General features: G+C 36.1%; 1 protein-coding gene and 1 non-coding gene across 5 annotated transcripts in view; both read right to left on the minus strand.

Moving 5' to 3' along the window:
* The window catches only part of TSHR (thyroid stimulating hormone receptor), a 163,310-nt gene that overhangs the window by 86,117 nt on the left and 56,067 nt on the right, over positions 1-21,126 (minus strand). The gene's annotated exons all lie outside the window — the stretch shown is intronic.
* Positions 8,482-8,583, minus strand: LOC116592128. Its single transcript, XR_004286320.1, has one exon. It is a non-coding gene; the product is annotated as a U6 spliceosomal RNA (small nuclear RNA).

Genomic DNA, 21,126 nt, shown 5'->3' on the forward strand with positions numbered 1-21,126 from the left:
GAACCATATGGTCATTTCAATAGATGCAGAGAAAGCATTTGACAAACTACAACATCCATTCATGATAAAGACCTTCAACAAAGCAGGTTTAGAGGGAACATACCTCAACATAATAAAGGTCATCTATGAAAAACCCAGAGTATAAATAAAATTTCCTCAGTGGGAAAAAACTGAGAGCTTTTCCTCTACGGTCAGGAACAAGAGAGATGTCCACTCTCACCACTTCGATTCAACATAGAACTGAAAGTCCTACCCACAGCAATCAGAAAACAAAAAGAAATAAAAAGCATCCAAATTAGCAAGGAAGAAGTAAAACTTTCACTATTTGCAGATGACATGATACTATAAATAGGAAACCTGAAAGACTCCACCAAAAACTGCCAGAACTGATAAACAAATTCAGTAAAGTTGCAGGGTACAAAATCAATGTACGGAAATCTATTGCATTTCTATACACCAATAATGAAACAGCAGAAAGAGAAATTAAGGAATCAGTCCCATTTACAATTGCATCAAACCAATAAGATATATAGGAATAAACCTAACCAAAGATGTGAAAGACCTAACTCTGAAAACTATAAAATGCTGATGAAAGAAATTGAAGATGACACAAAGAAATGGAAAGACATTCCATACTCATGGATCAGAAGAGTCAATATTATTAAAATGTCTATACTACTCAAGCAATGTGCACATTCAATGTCACCCTTTTTAAAATACTGATGATATTTTAAACCATTGAACTATGGTTTAATAGTTTAGAACTAGAACAAATAATCCTAAAATTTGTATGTAACCACAAAAGACCCCGAATAGCCAAAGTAACCTTGAAAAAATAATCATAATTCTGGAATTCAAGTTATAAAACTGTAGTAATCAAAACAGTATGGTACTGGAACAAAAATAGACACATAGATCAATGGAACAGAATAGATAATCCAGAAATGAACCCACATGTATATGGCCAATTAATCTTTGACAAGGAAAGAAAGAATATCCAATGAGAAAACACACGTTATACCTAACTAATGAATCATTGAACACTACATCGAAAACTAATTCTATACTATACAGTGGCTAACTGAACATAATTTTAAAAAAAAGAAAGAAAACAAATGTTTCTTCAACAAAAGCTTTTGGGAAAACTGGACCACTTTCTTATACCATAAACAAAAATAAATTCAAAATGGATTAAAGACCTAACTAAATGTGAGAACTGAAACCATAATACTAGAAGAGAACACAGGCAGTAACTTGTTTGACATTGTATGTAGCAACTTCTTTCTAGTATGTCTCCTGAGGCAAGTAAAACAAAATAATAAATTCTTCTCTATAGTGAAGGAAACAATCAACAAAACTAAAAGGCAACCTACTGAGTGGGAGAAGAGATATATATATGCAAATGACATAACCAATAAAGGATTTATATTTAAGATAGGTAAAGAACTTATAAAAACTATAAACATAATGCAGCTAAAAAATGGACAGAAGACATGAATAGACATTTTTCTGAAGAAAGACAAACAGATAGCCAATACCCACATGAAACAATACTCAGCATCACTCAGCATCAGGAAAATACAAATATAAACTACAATGAGATATTACACCTGTCAGAATGGCTAAAATCAATGCAAGAAAAAAGAGGTACTGGTGAGGATATTGGAGAACAGGGAATCCTCTTGCTCTGTTGGTGGGAATGCAAACTGGTGCAGCCACTGTAGAAAACAGCATGGGACTTCCTTGAAAAATTAAAAATAGAACTACCCTAGGATCCAGTAATTGCACTACTTGGTATTTACCCAAAGAATACAAAAATACTAATTCAAAGGGATACATACTCCCTGATGTTTATCAGCATTATCCACGAATTATGGAAACAGATCAAGTGTCCATCACCTGATGAATATATACATACATGTATGTATACATACATGCATACACACATACATTTATATATACACACATATGCATATGTGTATACACATGCATATACATATCCCTGCAAATACACACATATATACACACACATATACGTTTATATAGAAACACATACATACATTTATATATATACACACACAAAAATGGAATATTACTTAGCCATAAAAGAATTAAATATTGCAACAAATGGATGGAGCTAGGGAGTATTATGCTAAACAAAATAAGTCAGTCAGAGAAAGACAGATACCATATGATTTCAATCCTATGTGGAATTTGAGAAAAAACAACAACAACAAATTAGCAATAGGGATAAAAATAGAGAGAGTGAGAGAGAGAGAGAGAGGAAAACCAGAAATAGACTCTTGACTGTAGAGAACAAACTGGCGGTTACCAGAGGGGAGGTGGTGGAGGGTGGGTTACATAGATGATGGGATTAAGGAGTGCACTTGTGGTGAGCCCTGGGTGGTATTTGCAAGTGCTGAAATGCTGCATTGTACACCTGAAACTAATATTACACTGTATGTTAACTAACTGAAATTTAAAGAAAAACTTGAAAAAACAAAGTACAACTGCTTTTTCAACAAAACTTAAATATATAGACTATCTCCATCATCCCAGAAAGTTCCCATGTGCCCCTTTCCAATTACTAACTCCACCCCTCTCAGAAAATAACCCACTGTTCTGAATTCTGCCACTACAATTGCTTCTTTTTATTAACTTCACATAAATGTAATCACACAATAGCCACCATTTTCTGTCTGGCTCCTTTTGTTCAGCGTAATGTTTTTGAGATTTGTCCACATTGTTTCACCCATCAGTTGTTTCTTTTATTGCTAATTATCAATATGTGCACCTTGTTTATTCTTCTGCAGTTGTTATTTTTCCGGTTTGGGGCCATTAAGATTAAAGCTCCCATCCCCTCCAGCAACTCTCAGTTTCCTATGATTAAGGGTTTTTTATGGTCTGTCTCCCTCTCTGATTGTGTCTTGTTTGATTTTTCCCTCCCTTCTTCTATACTCCTGTTTTGTTTCTTAAATTCCACATATGAATGAAATGACATGATAATTGTCTTTCTTTGATTGACTTGTTTTGCTTAGCATAATATCCTCTGGTTCCATTTCCACGCTGTTGGAAATGGAAAGATTTCTTTTTTACGATGGCTGAATAATATTCCATCGTGTGTGTGTGTGTGTGTGTGTGTGTGTGTACACCACATCTTCTTTATTCATTCATCTGTTGATAGGCATCTGGGGTCTTTTCATAGTTTAACTACTGTGGACTTTGCCGCTATAAACTTTGGGTGCAAATGCCCCTTGGATCATTACATTTGTATCTTTGGGTTAATACCTACTAGTGCAATTGCTGGGTCATAGGGTAGCTCTATTTTTAATTTTTTTAGGAACTTTCGTACTGGTTTTCAGAGTAGCTGCACCAGCTTGCATTTCTACCAGTCAAGTAAGAGGATCCCTTTTCTCCGCATCCTCACCAACATTATCACATACAAATCTTTTCATGGACATATACAATTGTTGCTCTTGGGTAAATACCTAGGATTGGGATTTATGGATTATAGGTAAATGCAAACTTAACTACAATAGAAACTGCTAGTTTCCAAAATGATTGTGCCATGTTCACTCTTACCAGTAATGAATGGGAATTCCGGTTAACTCCACATCCCCACCAGGACCTGGTATTATCAGTCTTTTAAATTTTAGCCATACTGGTAGATGTGTATGTATAATATTCTTGATTAGCATTTTTAATTGCTAAAGGATTTAGAGAAAAGGACAGTCAAGTAAAAAAAAATATATTTGTATGAACAGTGTGATGGTTAATTTTATTTATTGACTGGACTATGGAGTGCCCCGATATTTGGTTAAAAATTATTTGTTTTTAATTAACATATAATGTATTATTTGTTTCAGGGGTACAGGTCTGTGATTCATCAGTCTTACACTATTCATAGTGCTCACCAGAGCCCATACCCTCCCCAGTGTCCATCACCCAGTCACCCTATTCCTCCCACACCCCCTCCACTCCAGCAACCCTTAGTTTGTTTCCTGAGATTAAGGGTCTCTTATCTTAATCTTGATCTCTGGTTTTGTCTTATTTCATTTCTCCTCCCCTTTCCTATGATCCTCTCTCTTGTTTCTCAAATTCTTCATATCAGTGAGATCACATGATAATTATCTTTCTCTGATTGACTTATTTCGCTTACCATAATACCCTCCAGTTCCATCCACGTCATTTTCTGTTGGCTGTATAATATTCCTGTGTGTGTGTGTGTGTGTGTGTGTGTGTGTGTGTGTGTGCGTGTGTATACACTGCTTTGGTTTTCTTTTTCAACATTCCTTTGGCTATTTGGGGTCTTTTCTTATCCTAAAAATAATTTTAGGAGTATTTGTTCCATTTCTTCAAAAAAAGTTGATGGTATTTTGATAGGGATTGCATTAAATGTATAGATTGCTCTAGGCAGCATAGACATTTTCATAATATTTGTTCTTCCAATCCATGAGCATGGAACATTTTTCCATTTCTTTGTGTCTTCCTCAACTTCTTTCATGAGTATTCCATAGTTCTCTGAGCACAGATTCTTTGCCTCTCTGGTTAGATTTATTCCTAGGTATCTTATGGTTTTGGGTGCAATTATAAATGGGATCAAAATCCTTAATTTCTCTTTCTTCTGTCTTGTTATTGGTATATAGAAATGCAACTGATTTCTGTCCATTGATTATATATCCTGACACTACTAAATTCCTGTATGAGTTCTAGTAGTTTTGGGGTGGAGTCTTTTGTGTTTTACCACAAAGTATCATATCATCTGCAAAGTGTGAGAGTTTGACTTCTTTGCTGATTTGCATGCATTTTATTTCTTTTTGTTGTCTGATTGCTGAGGCTCGGACTTCTTGTACTATGTTGAAGAGCAGTGGTAATACAGATATCTGCCGTGTTCCTGACCTTAGGGGAAAAGCTGCCACTGAGAATGATATTTGCTGTGGGTTTTCCATAGATGACTTTTATGATATTGAGGTATATACCCTCTATCCCTACATTGTGAAGAATTTTAATCAAGAAAAATGTTGCACTTTGTTGAATGCATTTTTTGCAACTATTGAGAGTATCCTATGGTTCTTGTTCTTTTTTTTTAATTAATGTATGTATCACATTGATTGATTTGCAGATGTTAAACCAACCTTGCAGTCTAGGAAATCCTACTTGGTGTGGTGAATAATTCTTTTAATGTACTGTTGGATCCCATTGGCTAGCAGCTTCATGAGAATTTTGACATCCATGTTCATCAAGGGTATTCGTAGGGTCTTTGTCTGGTTTGGGGATCAAGGTAATGCTGGCCTCATAAAATGAGTTTGGACGTTTTCCTTTCATTTCTATTTTTTGGAACAGTTTCAGAATAGGTATTAATTCTTCTTTAAATGTTTGGTAGAATTCCCTGGGAAGCTGCCTGGCCCTGGGAGAATTTTGATGATTGCTTCAATCTCCTTACTGGTTATGAGTCTGTTTAGGTTTTTTATTTTTTCCTGGTTCAGTTTTGGTAGTTTAAACGTCTCTAGAAATGCACCCATTTCTTCCAGATTGTCAAATTTGCTGGCATATAGTTGCCATAATATGTTCTTATAATTGTTTGTATTTGTTTGGTGTTGGTTGTGATATCTCCTCTTTCATTCATGATTTTATTTAGGTCCTTTCTCTTTTCTTTTTGATGAGTCTGGCCAGGGGTTTACCAATCTTATAAATTCTTTCAAAGAACCAACTGCTACTTTCGCTGATTTGTTCTACCATTCTTTTGGTTTCTATTTCATTGACTTCTGTTCTGATCTTTATTATTTCTCTTCTCCTGCTGGGTTTAGGCTTTCTTTGCTGTTCTTTCTCTAGCTCCTTTAGGTGTAGGGTTAGGTTGTGTATTTGAGACGTTTCTTATTTCTTGAGAAAGGCTGGTATAGCTATATACTTTCCTCTTAAGGACCACTTTTCCTGCATCCCAATGTTTTTGAACAGCTGTGTTTTCATTTGCATTAGTTTCCATATTTTTTAAAAAAATTATTCTTTAGTTTCCTGGTTGATCCATTCATTCTTTAGTAGGATGCTTTTTAGCCTCCATGTATTTGAGTTCTTTCCAACTTTCCTCTTGTGGTTGAGTTCTAGTTTCAAAGTATTGTTGTCTGAAAACAGGCAGGGAATGATTTTAGACTTTTGGTACTGGTTGAGACCTGATTTGTGACCCAGGATGTGATCTATTCTTGAGAATGTACCATGTGCCCTAGAAAAGAATGTGTAGTCTGTTTCTTTGGGATAGAATGTGCTGAATATATCTGTGATGTCCATCTGGTCCAGTGTATCATTTAAAGCTTTTATTTCCTTGTTGATCTTTGGCTTAGATGATCTGTCCATTTCACTGAGGAGTGTGTTAAAGTCTCCTACTATCATTGTATTATTGTCAATGTGTTTATTTCATTTTTTTAAAATAATTAGCTTATATAATTGGCTGTTCCCTTGTTAGGGGTAGAGATAATTAAAATCATTAGATCTTGATGTACAGACTCTTTATATGATATAGTGTCCTTCCTCATCTCTTCTTATAGTCTTTGGTTTAAAATCAAATTTGTCTGATAAGAGGATTGCCACTCCAGCTTTCTTTTGATGTCCATTAGCATGGTAAATTATTTTCTACCCCATCACTTTAAATCTGAAGGTTTTTTGGGTTTAAAATGAGTCTCTTAAAGATAGCATATCGATGGGTCTTATTTTTTATCCAGTCTGATACCCTGTGTCTTTTGATTCAGGGCATTTAGCCCATTTACATTCAGGCTAACTATTGAAAGATATGAATTTTGTGCCATTGTATTGCCTCTAAGATGACTGTTACTGTATATTGTCTCTGTTCCCTTCTGGTCTATGTTACTTTTAGGCTTTCTTTTTGCTTAGAAGACTCCTTTCAATATTTTCTGTAGGGCTGGTTTCATGTTTGCAAATACTTCTAGTTTGTGTTTGTCCTGGATGGTTTTTATTTCTCTTTCTATTTTCAATGACAGTCTAGCTGGATATAGTATTCTTGGCTGCATATTTTTCTCATTTAGTGCTCTGAATATATCATGCCAGTCCTTTCTGACCCTCCAGATCTCTGTGGATAGGTCTGCTGCCAATCTAATATTTCTACCATTGTAGGTTACATACCTCTTATCCTGAGCTGGATTAAGCATTATTCTGAGTGTGTCTGGGAGGGTGTTCCTGGATGAGATTTTTATTTGAATCATCGACTGAGAAAAGTAGACTGCCCTCCATAATGTAGATGGACCTCATCAAATTTGTTGAAGACCTGAATAGAATCAAAGGCTGCATAAGAAAGAATTATTTCTCTCTGCCTACCTTCAAGTTGGGACACTGTTCTTCTCCTTTGGACTCAGACTGGAACTTACTTACACAGTGGGTCTCCTCATTCTCATGCCTTTAGACTGAGACTGGAACCATATCATCTTTCCTGTGTTTCCACCTTTCTGACTGTATATCTTATATTTCTCAGCTTCTATTATCAATGAGCCAGTTCCTCATAGTAAAATCAATTTGTCTGTGTCTGTCTGTCTCCAGTCTCATTATATATGTATACAGCTCCTCTTGATTCTCTTTCTTTGGAGATCCCAGGCTAATAAAACAAGCTTCTAAACTGAAATAACAAACATCTACACAGCACTCACTATGGCAAGCACTATAAAAGTACATTATATTACTCCTTCCTAACAGCCCTATGAGTTAGGTAATATTATTAACCCATTTTACACATGATGATCTGAGATACAGAAATGTTAAATAACTTGGTGAAAGCCACACAGTGTTATGAGAGCAGGATTTCAATCAGAGAAGAAAAAGACCTCAGATTCTTTAGTATACTCTACTGCAGTTCTGCAAAGTGTAAAATGTGGATAATAATATCTACCGCAGAGACTTGCTATGAATATTTAACAAATTATTATTGGAAGTACTTAGAGAACAATGTTGGCCAATAGTGAACACTAGGTAAGTGTTTTTGTTAAAGAAACAAAAATATACAAATCAGTTGGCCAATTATTAATTGATAATGAGAAGTACAACTGTCATATGTACCAGAATATTCATGATGTCTATTTTATCTTGTGGGCAGTCTACTGTGGGGAATCAAGACAGAATCAGAAGATTGTGTAAAGGGCGTGAAATCAATCAAAACAAGGAGATAAAATGTTTTTTTAATGTTCTAATATCACCATATCTTACAACGAATGACCTTGCCTGTGGGGTTTGCCATCCACTGGTTTAAGCATCCACTGATTTAACTTTCTTTTGTCCTGGATATTGACTAGATGAAAATTTTCACAATTCTCATCTCGGACTCCACTTCTTCTTGCCTTTAGCTGACCGGTCCTCTACCTGATAGATGTTGTCTTCAGCTGCATTGCAGAGGGTCATTCTGTTTTCTCTGAGATTTTATATATCTCTAATATGACCCATTATGTGCCACTTAAGAAACTTATTCTATTTATTTCATTTTTTCCTAATTTTCTAGTGAGCATTATAGTGTGTCATCCTTATGCAGGGGCCATGCTAATCTTCTCTGTATCGTTCCAATTTTAGTATATGTACTGCCGAAGGCAGCACTCTAGTGAGCATTAGAGTGCACCCTCAATATTAGTGGGAATATTTTATTATAGACCTGCCTTTGGACTGTTGTTTAATTTGTGTTGTGTTCCTTTTAAAAGAAAAAATGGAAATGATTTCCTTTAATACTTTTCTTCAGACCTTGTGGAACCCTTTATGCCTTGAAGAACACTGTTTAAAAACTATGTATTTGGGGCATCTTTGTGGCTCTGTTAGTTTACTGATTACCTTTGGCTCAGGTCATGATCTCAAGGTCCTGGAGTTGAGTCCCACGTCAGGCTCCCAGTTCAGTGGGAAGCCTGCTTCTCCCTCTTCCACTCTCTATGCTTATGTGCGCTCTCTGTCAAATAAATAAATAAAGTCTTAAAAACAGAAACAAAAACAAACAAACAAAAAAACCCCAACCCTATGTGTTTGTCCAAATCTTGTTATTTTATGGATGAATAATCTGAAGAAAGGTTGAGTGACAAGTTCATAAAATTAAGTAACAGCAGTCTTGCTTCCTTTAAGCTTTTCATTATAAAACATATGTAGATGGTATTTTGAAGCTACATAACTATAGAGAGATTCTTTCCTTTGCTATGAAGCTGTGACCCAGACACACTTTGGGAATCAGCATGTATTAGTACTATTTATATGTTGGATGCCTAACATGTTCTGGGCATCATGCCTGGTGCAGGGAATGCTATGGTAAGCAAGTCAGATGAAGGTCCTGCCTCCATGAAGCTGAGGCCAGTGGAGGAGCAAGACATTTTTAAAAACCCACTTAAATAACTACACTATTTTTATTGTGTTAGAGCTATGAAGGAAGAGTACAGATCTATGCAAGTGTAGACAAGTCCTCTTCAAGGAATTGATTTAAGCTGTGACTTAAAGCTGCATCTGATAACAGAATCTGAAGGACTGGAAGTGTCAGTTAAGGAAACAGGGTGTTGGATTGGGCTTTTGGAACCTCAACCAAAAAAGGGTGATATTAAGGTGGATAGGAAAGTGAATTATAGATTACAAAATAATGAATGTCAGAGCTTATAATCTTTGAGGTCTTATGTACAATGATGCTGTGAACATAGCTGGCATTCAGTATGTACTTCTAGATAAAAGCAGCTTGGTGAACACTTGTCATCTGTCCAGTGTTCTAAAAGTAGGTTTTTTTTTTTTTTTCTGTTTTTGTTTTCTTGTTTTGTTTTACAAATGGCAAATGCAGGCTTTGGCAGAGAGTGACTTTTTTTTTTCCTGGCTCTTACGTGCCAATTGGAAGTTCGTAAGTTCACCGTCTCTCATTAAAATTTCAAAGTATTGTCTGTGAATTTTATCCGGGGAGAAAATATATTGGCTTAGGAAACTTTCGAATCAGTTCCCAGTTTCAGATAAGGACAATGAGCTAGACATTCAAGAGATTATGTATATATTCATCATCTGTATATTTTATTTAGGAATGTTGAATACTAAGGTTTAATATACTTGAGAAGGGGTGTATGTGTGTGTGTGTGTTATATGTTTGTTTTTGTTGTTCTTGATATGGAGAAGAAAAATAATTTTATTTGAAAAATGACCAATATACAAGTTCTTTCCATTTCTAATTTGCATTTCAGGGGTCAACATTTTTGTATGAGTTAATTCTCCTTTTTGTATTTGTATTTCAACTGTTCCACATTGATTTAAAACCTACCTTCTTCCTATCCACCATTTCTACTCTTCTTCATTCATTTAAATAAATCCAGATTTCCATTTGGTATTGTTATCTTTCTCCCTAAAGAGCTTCCTTTAATTTGGTGTGGTAACTTTTAGTGCAGGTCTGCTGGCAATGACTTCATTCAACTTTTGTTTATCTGGAAAAGTCTTTGTTGTGCCTTCAGTATAGAAAGATATGTTCATGGGGCATAAAATTATAGGTTGACAGTTTTTTCCTTTCAGTAGTTAAAGATGTCATTCTGTGGCATGGCAAACTGTGTAGTTTCCCTTTTTTTAAAGTATTCTCTATAGATGATTTTCAGCAATTTGTTTATAAGGTGCCTTGTAGTTTTCTTCATGTTTATTCTTCTTGGGGTTCATTAGAGCTTCTTGGAATTGTAAGTTTAGAGTTTTTATGAAATTTGGAAAACTTTTGGTCATTACTGCTTCAAATATCTTTTTTTTTTTTTTCTGTTTCTTTTCTCTCTCATCTCCTTTTGGAATTCCAATTACGTGTGTGTTAAATGACTCAATGTTTTCATACAGGTGATTGATACATTCTTCACTCCTTTATATCTTCTTTTTTTTTCTCTCTGTGCTCCATTTTGGATAGTTTCTATTGCTAAGTTTTTGAGTTCTTGATTTTTTTCCTTTTATAGTGTTTAATGTTTTAAAGCTCATACAGTTAATTTTTCTTTTTATATGTTATATTTTTAGGCATAAAAGTCTCACTTGGGTCTTCATTATATCTTCCATTTCTCTTTGTTATGGTCATATTTTCTTTTATTTTCTTGATTTATTTGGAGACTTTTAACAAATGTTTTAAAATCATTGCCTATTATTTCTATCATCTCTGTCATTCTGTGTCTGATGCTATTAACTGATTTTACTCTTTATTATGGATCATATTTCCTTCCCTTTTAAAATTTTCATTCCTGTTGCACAGAGAGATAAGATAATGTAGAAACTGCTACTGCAAGGAAAAAAGATTTACTGAGGTCTACTGTAGTAGTAAAAGGTGGCCACAAATTTCCCTCTCTTTGAATTTGGGCTGGACTTGGGTGCTTGACCAAAGAATGTGATAGAAGTAACACTGTTGGATTTTAAGGCTAGCTGAAAATTCTTAGTGCTTCTGCCAGGGTGTCCTGGAATACTCCCTTTAGAGCTCTGAATTTTCAAAACAGCAGTCGACTGTTCTGAAATTGTCATGTAGAGAAGCCACATGTAGCAGCTGGAGTCAAAGTCTCACCTGAGCCCAGCACTTAGCCATCTGCACCAGGGCAGCACATACGTGCATGGAGCCACTTTGATTTCCAGCCACACCCATCCGTCATCTGAATACCACTGAGTGAACACTGATGATGCCCTAAGAATTATTCATCTGTATCTTATCCCAATTCCTGACATACAATATTGTTAGATATAATAAAATGGTTTTTTAAAAGTGAAATATAGTTGACACACATTACATTAGTTGCAACACAGTGATTCAACAACTCGATACTTATGCTATGCTCACCACAAATGTGGCTATTGTCGGTCACTATACAATACTATTATAATACCCTTGGCTATATATTTTATGTATATGTATGTATACATAAAATATATATTTTATGTATATGTGCTGTATATTTTATGCCCATGACTTAATCATTCCATCAGTGCAAGCTTGTACCTCCCATTTCCTTTCATCCATTTTGCCATAAAATAGTTGTTTTAAACCTCCAAATTGTATTACTACTTTAGATAATGAAAACAACTACTATATGTTAGATATTGTTAGAATTTTTATATCTATCACATATTGCTAAGAACAGCAGAGTAGCTACATCTGAAAATAGTAAACCTCCCCAAGCTGAGATAAAATTGGTAGAATTGATATAATGAGCACCTATAGAATGATAGAAGTTAGGCTTTGAGTCCACTATTCTCTTTCTCCCTGTTATTTCTATTCTGGTTGTCATATTGCTTGAAAACTTGGATAATAATAGGTTTAGTAACTTTGAGGAGGCCATCTAAGAATGAGTCTTCTCCAGGGGCGCCTGGGTGGCTCGGTGGGTTAAGCCTCTGCCTTTGGCTCGGGTCATGATCTCAGGGTTCTGGGATCGAGCCCCGCATTGGGCTCTCCACTCAGCAGGGAGCCTGCTTCCCTTCCTCTCTCTCTGCTTGCCTCTCTGCCTACTTGTGATCTCTCTCTGTCAAATAAGTAAAAAAAAAAAAAAAGAAAAAAAGAAAAAAAAAAGAGTCTTCTCCATGTAGCAAAGTCAGTATTTATTCTACAACCTGTGTTCCATCAGTACAATGGAGAAGAGATTCTAGCTGCCTTTTGACTGGACTGGTATCTCTCAACTCTGCTAATAATTATCACTGTCATTTTAGGTCAATTATAAACTCTCCGAGCCTCAATGTTGTTGTTGTTGTTGTTTTTTAAAGATTTTATTTATTTGACAGATAGGGATCACAAGTAGGCAGAGAGGCAGGCAGAGAGAGAGGAGGAAGCAGGCTCTCCACTGAGCAGAGAGCCCGATGCGGGGCTTGATCCCAGGACCCTGGGATGATGATCTGAGCCGAAGGCAGAGGCTTTACCCACTGAGCCACCCAGGCACCCCGGGGAAAGAGAGTCTTAAGCAAGCTCCATGGGCAGTGTGGAACCTGATGTGGGGGTCTATCCCAGGACCCTGAGATCATGACCTGAGCAGAAACCAAGAGACAGATGCTTAACTGACTGAGCTACCCAAACACCTCTCTGCCTCCTTTTTAGATACTATCTTACTCTACCCATTTTCCTGAATTTGTACACAAATCATATAAGAAAATGGCTTATAGAGAGTCATCCTTGGTGGTAAAGAGGGAGGCACAAGCTAATAAATATTGTCCTGCAAATAATTTTATTCAACAAATAACATTAAGATGATAAAGATTCTTTCTTAAAACAGTTTAAAAATCAACTTCTTTTTATAAAGCTGCAAACATTCAGCTCTTGAGAGTTTCATGAGACCCTCTTAGGGGGATGTTTTTTTAATAGTCATTTTCTGAAATCATTGCAGCTGGAGGACAAAACGAGTCACCTAAAAATAGCCCGAACTCATTTTCTTCCCCATGAAATGATTTATAAGGTTTTATTGTTACTTCAACCATACCCACCACTTTTTTTTTTTTAAAGATATTATTTATTTATTTGACAGAGAGATAGAGAGCACAAGTAAGCAGAGCAGCAGGCAGAGGGAGAGAGAGAAGCAGGCTCTCTGCTGAACAGGAAACCCGATGTGGGGCTCAATCCCAGGACCCTGGAACCATGGCCTGAGCCGAAGGCAGCTGCTTAACCAACTGAGCCACGCAGGCGCCCCTTTACCCGCAACTTTTATTAGTATTATTACTATAGCAGGTATCCAATTAAGCAAACTTGAGTTTGCATGTATAGAAGAGAAGGTGCTATTAACATTGCCAAGACATCCATACACCTTGGATGAGATTTTCCTTGTTGAAAACAGTCACAGGATTTCCCCACCTTAGTTCCTGCTGCCCGTAAGCAGGCCCGGAGGCAAGGATTTGCTAAGTGCAAGTGATTTGCTAAGTAAGTGTTCCCAGGAGAAACTGTCCAGGGGCAGAGGACGGCGCTAAGAAAGAGAAGGCCAAGTTGCAACCTCGTGGGGATCTGCAGAGGAGCTCTTGAGTATAGATTATGCCTTAGCATTTGTCCTGACTCAGCCTGGGGCTTTCAGAGTCCTACTTCAGTCCTCTGTAAACTCCTCAAATCAGCTCCAGGTATTTCTTTGAGGGAGCAGGCATGATCTTCCAGAAGAAAAAAACATATTGAAGTTAGGAAGAGATTCATAGAAACAGTAAAAGGGACCTAGATTAATATGGATGGAGTACCACATTGTCCGCTATTTCTGTCTTAGTTAACGTACAGGTAAGTAACATGGGAACAGATATTGGGAGCTCACTAGGGGCCTGCTGCTGGGCTAAGTGTTTTACATTCATTAGTTTAGGCAAACCTCACAATACCCCTGTGACCCAGAGTATTCCCATTTCACAGCTAAGGAAACTGAGGATCATAAGATGAATTGAGTTTCTCAAGGTCACACAGCAAATGAATTGGCATGGGTTTGAACCTAGGCCTGCTGAAGCTATCCTGGAAAAAGGTAAGAGAAATACTTTTGTGGACTGATGGAGCTCTCTACCCCTTACCTTTTTTGCTCAAAGGGCTGATTACTGAAGAAGATGTGAGACAGTTTATACAAGGATCAAGGTCTCCTGAGAAAGAAAGATTTCACCCTTCCCCTCCTGAGCCGAGATGTTACTAGAACCTTTCTAAAGGATGGAGATGGTTTTCCGTGAAATCTACTAAAAGGAAAGACACCTAGGGTCTCCCCTGGTAGATTCTGCTGAATAGCAGGGCAATGTAGACTTCTGACCTAGATGCTGCATGGGTTTAAAGTCATGCATAAGTGCCATTAGTTAAGGCACTAATCTGTAGCTGGGTCATTCCCTTTAATCTAGTTATTATGAAAAGAAGTACTTGTCATGAGAATATATGCTAAGACATTATAATTTGAGGCATCCAAACATGGACCTTTCTTGGCTGAATGTAAGATTTTCTTTCTTTGAAGACCCTCTTCCTCCCGTGCGGGGATCTTGAAGAGTAGTGGCTTTGTTGCTGCAGCGATCTATTTCTACCTCCTCTTAGGGAGCAAACTGACATTGTGAAAAAAGTCAGTCTCTGGATTTTCAATAATTTGGGGGCAAGACAGAGGACTAAACCAATGGTCTTTGCTCCTTCCAACACCCTAGAAAGGAAGGACACTTGATGTTGATGTCTTGCATTTATGAAATTACCCTTTAGATTTCTAGCTTCCCTAACTATTCAGAAAATGAAATGAGTTTGGATTTATGTTTTCATTGAAACAGTCGTGGTGATGACTCAAATTATAACATAAAAGAGAGATTGTGTTTACCTTTATTTTCTTTCAGACTATCTACTTGGAGAAAAGGAGGAGATGATAATTGTTTTACTGTTTTCTTTCATTTGCCAAAAAGCATTTAAAATGTATTTGATCTTTAAACACAGTATGGTTTTTTGATTGTTTTATGTGCTCCTTTAGGTATACTAAAGTGAACATTTCAAAGTATCTGGACAAATCAAAAAACTATTATTAAGTTGGCTACAATTTGCAACTAACTCCCAGTTTGTTGGATTATCTATAAAACTGTTTCCTGCTGCCTCACTCCAAATATAAGTGAAACAATCCTAAAGAATAGACCCATTTGTGACAGCAAAAAAGATAGATAGATGATAGATAGATATATAGATAGATAGATAAATTGCAAAGTCCAGAAACAACAGATTGGTTAAATAAATAATTATGGTAAATCTACTACGTGAAATACTATTCTGCCATTAAAATTTATTCAGAAGATGAGGTGCCTGGGTGCCTCCGTTGGTTAAGCATCAGCCTTCAGTTCAGGTCATGATCCCAGGGTCCTGAGATCAAGCCCCCCACTGAGCTCCCCGCTCAGCAAAGAGTCTGCTTCTCCCTCTCTCTGCCCCTCCCTCTGCTTGTGCTCTCTCTTGCTCACTCTCTCTCTCTCCAATAAAATCTTAAAAAAAACTCACCCAGATGTTGCATGAAAAGAACATGGGAAGGTGTTTAAAATTTAATATTAGGTAAAAATGAACCAGTCCAAAAGAGGACATGTAAAGCCCATTTTACATACATTACACAAGAAAATTCTAAATAGATGTACAACAAAATGTTAGCAGTTCTCAGGGAGTGGGAACAGAGATACTTAAAATTTTCTTTTTGTAATCTATGCTTTCTAATTTGTCTACGAAAAACATTTAATTCATTTGTAATGAAAGTTATTAACCATTTTAAAAAGTGTGAACAGGAAGAACAGGGTTAGATCAATATTATTCATAACTATAAGTATGCTTTATAGTTCTAGAAGAGTCATTTGTTCATTAAAATGTCAAAAGCATGTGGGTTGAAAACTGGGGGTCAAGTGGAAAGAGGGAAGTACTGATTCTTTCAATCCAATAGAGTAGCCATAGGCTCTCTTCATAGAGTAGAACTGCACTATCCAATACAATAATCATAGCCATGTGTGGCTGCTTCTGAGCCCTTGAAATACAGCTAATCTGAACTGAGATGTGCTATAAGTATAAAATACTGGATTTTGAAAGCTTTAAAGTACCTCATTAATGATATTTTATTTTGATTACATGTTAAAATTATAATTTGGGGATACATCAATTTAATTAAATACATTGTTAACATTAATTTCACCTGTTTCTTTTTACTTTGTTTAATGTGGCAACTAGAAAATTGTAACATATATGTGGCTTGCATGATATTTCTCTTGAACAGCACTGGAGGTAAGAGTAATCTCAGCTTGAATGTTCTATGTCTTTTTCCGAATCACAAAGGATTTTTTAAGGAAATTTTTCCAAATACACAAGATACTAAAACAGAATTGAAAGAGAATGAGGCAATTGTAGATTTTCAAAAGACCTTTTAAGATCTGAAACAAGCTACTCTATTGATGTTCTATAGTAGCAAAGTATGAATAAATGAGAAACAATGCAGATAGAATTGCTCTTAATATATATTTCTCAAGGGGTGCGTGAGTGACTCGGTAGGTTAAGCATCTGTCTTTAGCTCAGGTCATGATCTTGGGGTCCTGGAACTGAGCCCCACATCAGGCTCTCTGTTCAGCGGGGAGTCTGCTTCTCCCTCTGCTTCTGCCCCTCCCCACTGCTCATGCTCTCTGTCTCACAAATAAATAAAATCTTTAAAATATAGATATATATATTTCTCACAATTGAAGCTTAATGTTTTTTCTCATACCACACACTTGATACTTTTACTATAATGCAAATTATTATTTTGTTAAAAATAAGTCTTTTTGATAAACATATTCATCAAAATGTTAGTGAAGATACTCAGAACCCATGCCCACTTTGCCAACTAGACGTGGATTTCCTCCAGAGGTTTGACTGTAATAAGGGATGCATACTGGATGATTAGATGCCAAGAACAGAGTAGCAGGATCGAGGGAACCTATGCTTTTCTAAGTGGAAAGCTGTGTATGTCACTGACAGGTCAGCTTTCCGTCTCCCCTGTCCCTAGTTGCAAGGGTGTGGACAGGTTTGTAAGATCCCGTTAGGCAAGATGTACCAGGATACAAAAATCTATGGAAGGAAAACCTAGAAATTTCCTGTTTTTGTTTGTTTGTTTTTTGTTTTTTGTTTCAAGTCAAGGCAATGGTCAGAACTTCCTGGTTCCCATTACAGCTTTCACAAAGAGGTCTAAAGTTTTATGATGGTACCAAAATATTTCATCCCATATCATAATTTCATATGAAAAGGGAAGCAAAACATGGCATGTACCCCTGAAAAATCTCTAATGTCATGATGGAAAAATATTATGACCAAACATGTATGGTTTGTTCCCTGCATAATGTGTACAGAAACCATTTCCTTTTGACAGTCCACTTGAATAAAACAAAAAAAGATGATAAAACCACATAAGCATTTTTTTTCCTGATGATCCTCTCCATTTAAAAAACAATAAAAATCAAACCACATGATTTTCCATTTCAAATGAAATAGCATCAATGATGGGAAATCCAAAAGCATCTGTATCTGAGAAGTCCTACTCAGATAATTCCAACCAATGGTTAGAAACACTTTTCAGTAAAGTCCTTTCTTGAGTGATGCTATTGTATTTGTAAAGCAGGCTTCACAAAACAAACAATCACTAGTAAAAAAGATTTAACATTTATCTCAGCATGATTTTTAAATTGTACTTCTTATGTATCTTAACTTATTGAGACGGAAAAGGATTAGTACCAAAATATTTCATCCCATATCATAATTAAAATATAATTTAGTTGCAGTAAAATTCAGCACAATAATTTTAGATTTTAAAGAAAATGTATTTTGATGTGATAATAACCTGGAGCTTTAATGTTTGAGATGAGAAATGAATTTAACCACAAGCAATAGAGTTTTGTTATGTTTTGTTTTGTTTCTGGAAATTAAGTGAAAGACCGTTTTCTGTGGTCTTTTAGCCAAGATACAAAGAAAAAAAAATGAATCCGGTCTATTTTGTTTAGACATCAGCGAGCAGGCCATTGAAAGTTCCCTGTGACAGTGATTTTTTTTCTTCAAGTGCTCTTGAGGATTCATGCTGGAACATGAGTAACCTTGTTTTTGCAGAGTTTGTACCAGCCATTCTCAACTGCCTTCTTTGCTGTGATGAATATTCTCTAGTAGTTGTAGGCACTAAGTTTCTAGAACCTATCAACACCATTCCTTAAACATCAAAGGACCATTCTTCATGACAAAGCAGGCTTTCTGCAGGACTCTCAGGGAACCCAACATAATTCCCAGCACATACACCCCATATTGTAATCTGAAGGACAGTGTTAAATAATTACACAGTATAAAACTATTTGGAGGGAGTTCTAGTGAATTGTTTTTATAGTGCTGAGGCTTGGAAATTCAGACAATGTTGGACAGTCTCAGCAAACCATGTGACAGACAACTGGCAGGGATACAGAGTCCCTGGTATATTTTTTTTTAAAGAGAGACCAAGTTATTATTACACCCTCTTTTCTTTAGAAAAATTGTCAAATGTTTTGATCAACTTATAGGCTACCAGGCAGCCCAACTTAGAATGTTTCCCAGAAATGCCTTACATTTAATACAGAAAATGTTTATTTCCATGAAATAATATTTTTCATTTATTCATTTTATTCATTTATTTGAGATTTTATTCATTTATTGGAGAGAGAGAGAGAGAACATGAGTGGGAGTGAGGAGCAGAGGGAGAGAGAGAAGTAGACTCCCTGCTAAGCAGGGAGCTCGATGTGGAACTCCATCCTAGAACCCTGAGATCATGACCTGAGCTGAAAGCAGATGTTTAACTGACTCAGCCACCTAGGAGCCCCTCAACAACACATTTTAAAAACATAAAATCAAATCACACATATTTTTATTTTCTTTCCATCAAAATCACAAGTAATAGCTCCTATTCATAGAATTCTTCTGGGCTCTGTGCTATTACATTTCCATGTATTTTTTAACTTTAGCTTTAGCTTTACAATGAAGTGTGAGGTGTACCATGATGATCTTTATCTTATAGATTAGGAAACTGAAATTTAGAGTGGTTACTTGTCCAAGGACCTTGCTCAGCGACTGCAAGACTACACACCCACAGGCAGCACTTAATTTCTTAAATTCAGATTCAGAAATCTTGGGGTGCCTGGGTGGCTCAGTGGGTTAAAGCCTCTGCTTTCGGCTCAGGTCATGATCCAAGAGTCCTGGGATCAAGCCCCACATTGGGCTCTCTGCTCAGCAGGGAGCCTGATTCCTCCTATCTCTCTGCCTGCCTCTCTGCCTACTTGTGGTCTCTTGTCTGTCAAATAAATAAGTAAAATCTTTTTTTTTTTTTAAAAGGTTAAGAAATCTTAATCACCGTGTCATATTGCTTCTCTGAATATGTTTTACATTAAACAACATCAGTGACCATTTATGACTACTATATGTCAGGAGGCTATAAACAGACTGTAGCGGATGTGAATGTAAAGTCATAATTCAACTCAGAAGAGTTTTCTCTTTCCTCCCTCCTTCCTTGTCTTTCTCCTGTTCTTCCTTCCCTCTTATGCCTCATATCGTCCAGTTCTATAGTTTGCAATATAATGGAGAAGTTAATACATATAATCCTCAGTAGTAAATCATAGAAGAGTTCTGATAACGTCCACCAAAATAAGATAGAAAAGGTATTCATCCTGTTTTAAATTCCTCAAACATTCCTCAAATAGCCAAAATAAGGAATGCTTTCTCAAAAAGATGAAAATAAAATTTTAAGTAGAAACAAGTGAGTGTAATAACTCTGAGGATATCACAATGTGTATTTGTCATGGTTTCTAATTCTGTTATCAGATGATTCACAGTTTTTTTTTTCTTCTTGTGTCAGTTTTGGGAAGTTACTATTTTTTTCTAGAAACATCCATTTTATCTAAATTTTCAAATTAGGACCATAGTATTGTTAATATTTATAAATGATATGATAATTTTTAAAATATCTGTAGGCTCTGTAATGATATATACCTTTTCATTTCTGATTCTTTTTGCTTGATGAACCTCATCAGGGGTTTATCAATTTCATTAGTGTCTTCAAAGACTCAATCTGGATTTTTTAAAAAGTCTCTTCAAAATTTTAAAGTTGTGTCTAATAATTCACTCTCTGAACTCTTGTGCATCCTTTTCTATTGCTGTTATTTCTCTTCATTTTTTAATTACCTTGTGTTTTCTTATGTGGTTATTTTTTATTGTGTGCAAGACATTGTGTGGCATATGAAAAAATAACTGACATAATCTTAGTCCTAGAATTTTTTTTCTTTCAAAGAGGATTTAGAGTTTCCTTTGACAGATAGTTAGGGGCACCAACAATCTTATATCCTCTTAATCCAACTATAGGGACTGAGATTATTTGAAACCACTTCAGTCCCAGGTTTTCCCAGTACTCCCTGCTCTTTGGTAGAGCCCTTTGAGATTGTAACTCCATGTTTGGGGGTTTAGCAGAGATCCCTTTTTTGACAGAACTTGGATTTGATTTTTTTTTTTTTTTTAACCATTTAGACTTTCTGGGACTGCCAAAACCTCTACTCAGTTCTTCCCTTAACCTCTTCCAGAACCATCAGCCACTCCTAGGAGTCACTGCTCCGGGTTTCCTTTTCCTGCTCTTTGTTTCATAATTCTTTGCTATCTTGATTGTGAAATTAAAAATATATATATTATTTTACCATGCTTTGTCAGTTTTTCTCAGTAGGAGTGCTTTAAATTATATGTACATTTTG

The sequence above is a fragment of the Mustela erminea genome, chromosome 5, assembly GCF_009829155.1.
Source record: "Mustela erminea isolate mMusErm1 chromosome 5, mMusErm1.Pri, whole genome shotgun sequence".
NCBI lineage: Eukaryota > Metazoa > Chordata > Mammalia > Carnivora > Mustelidae > Mustela > Mustela erminea.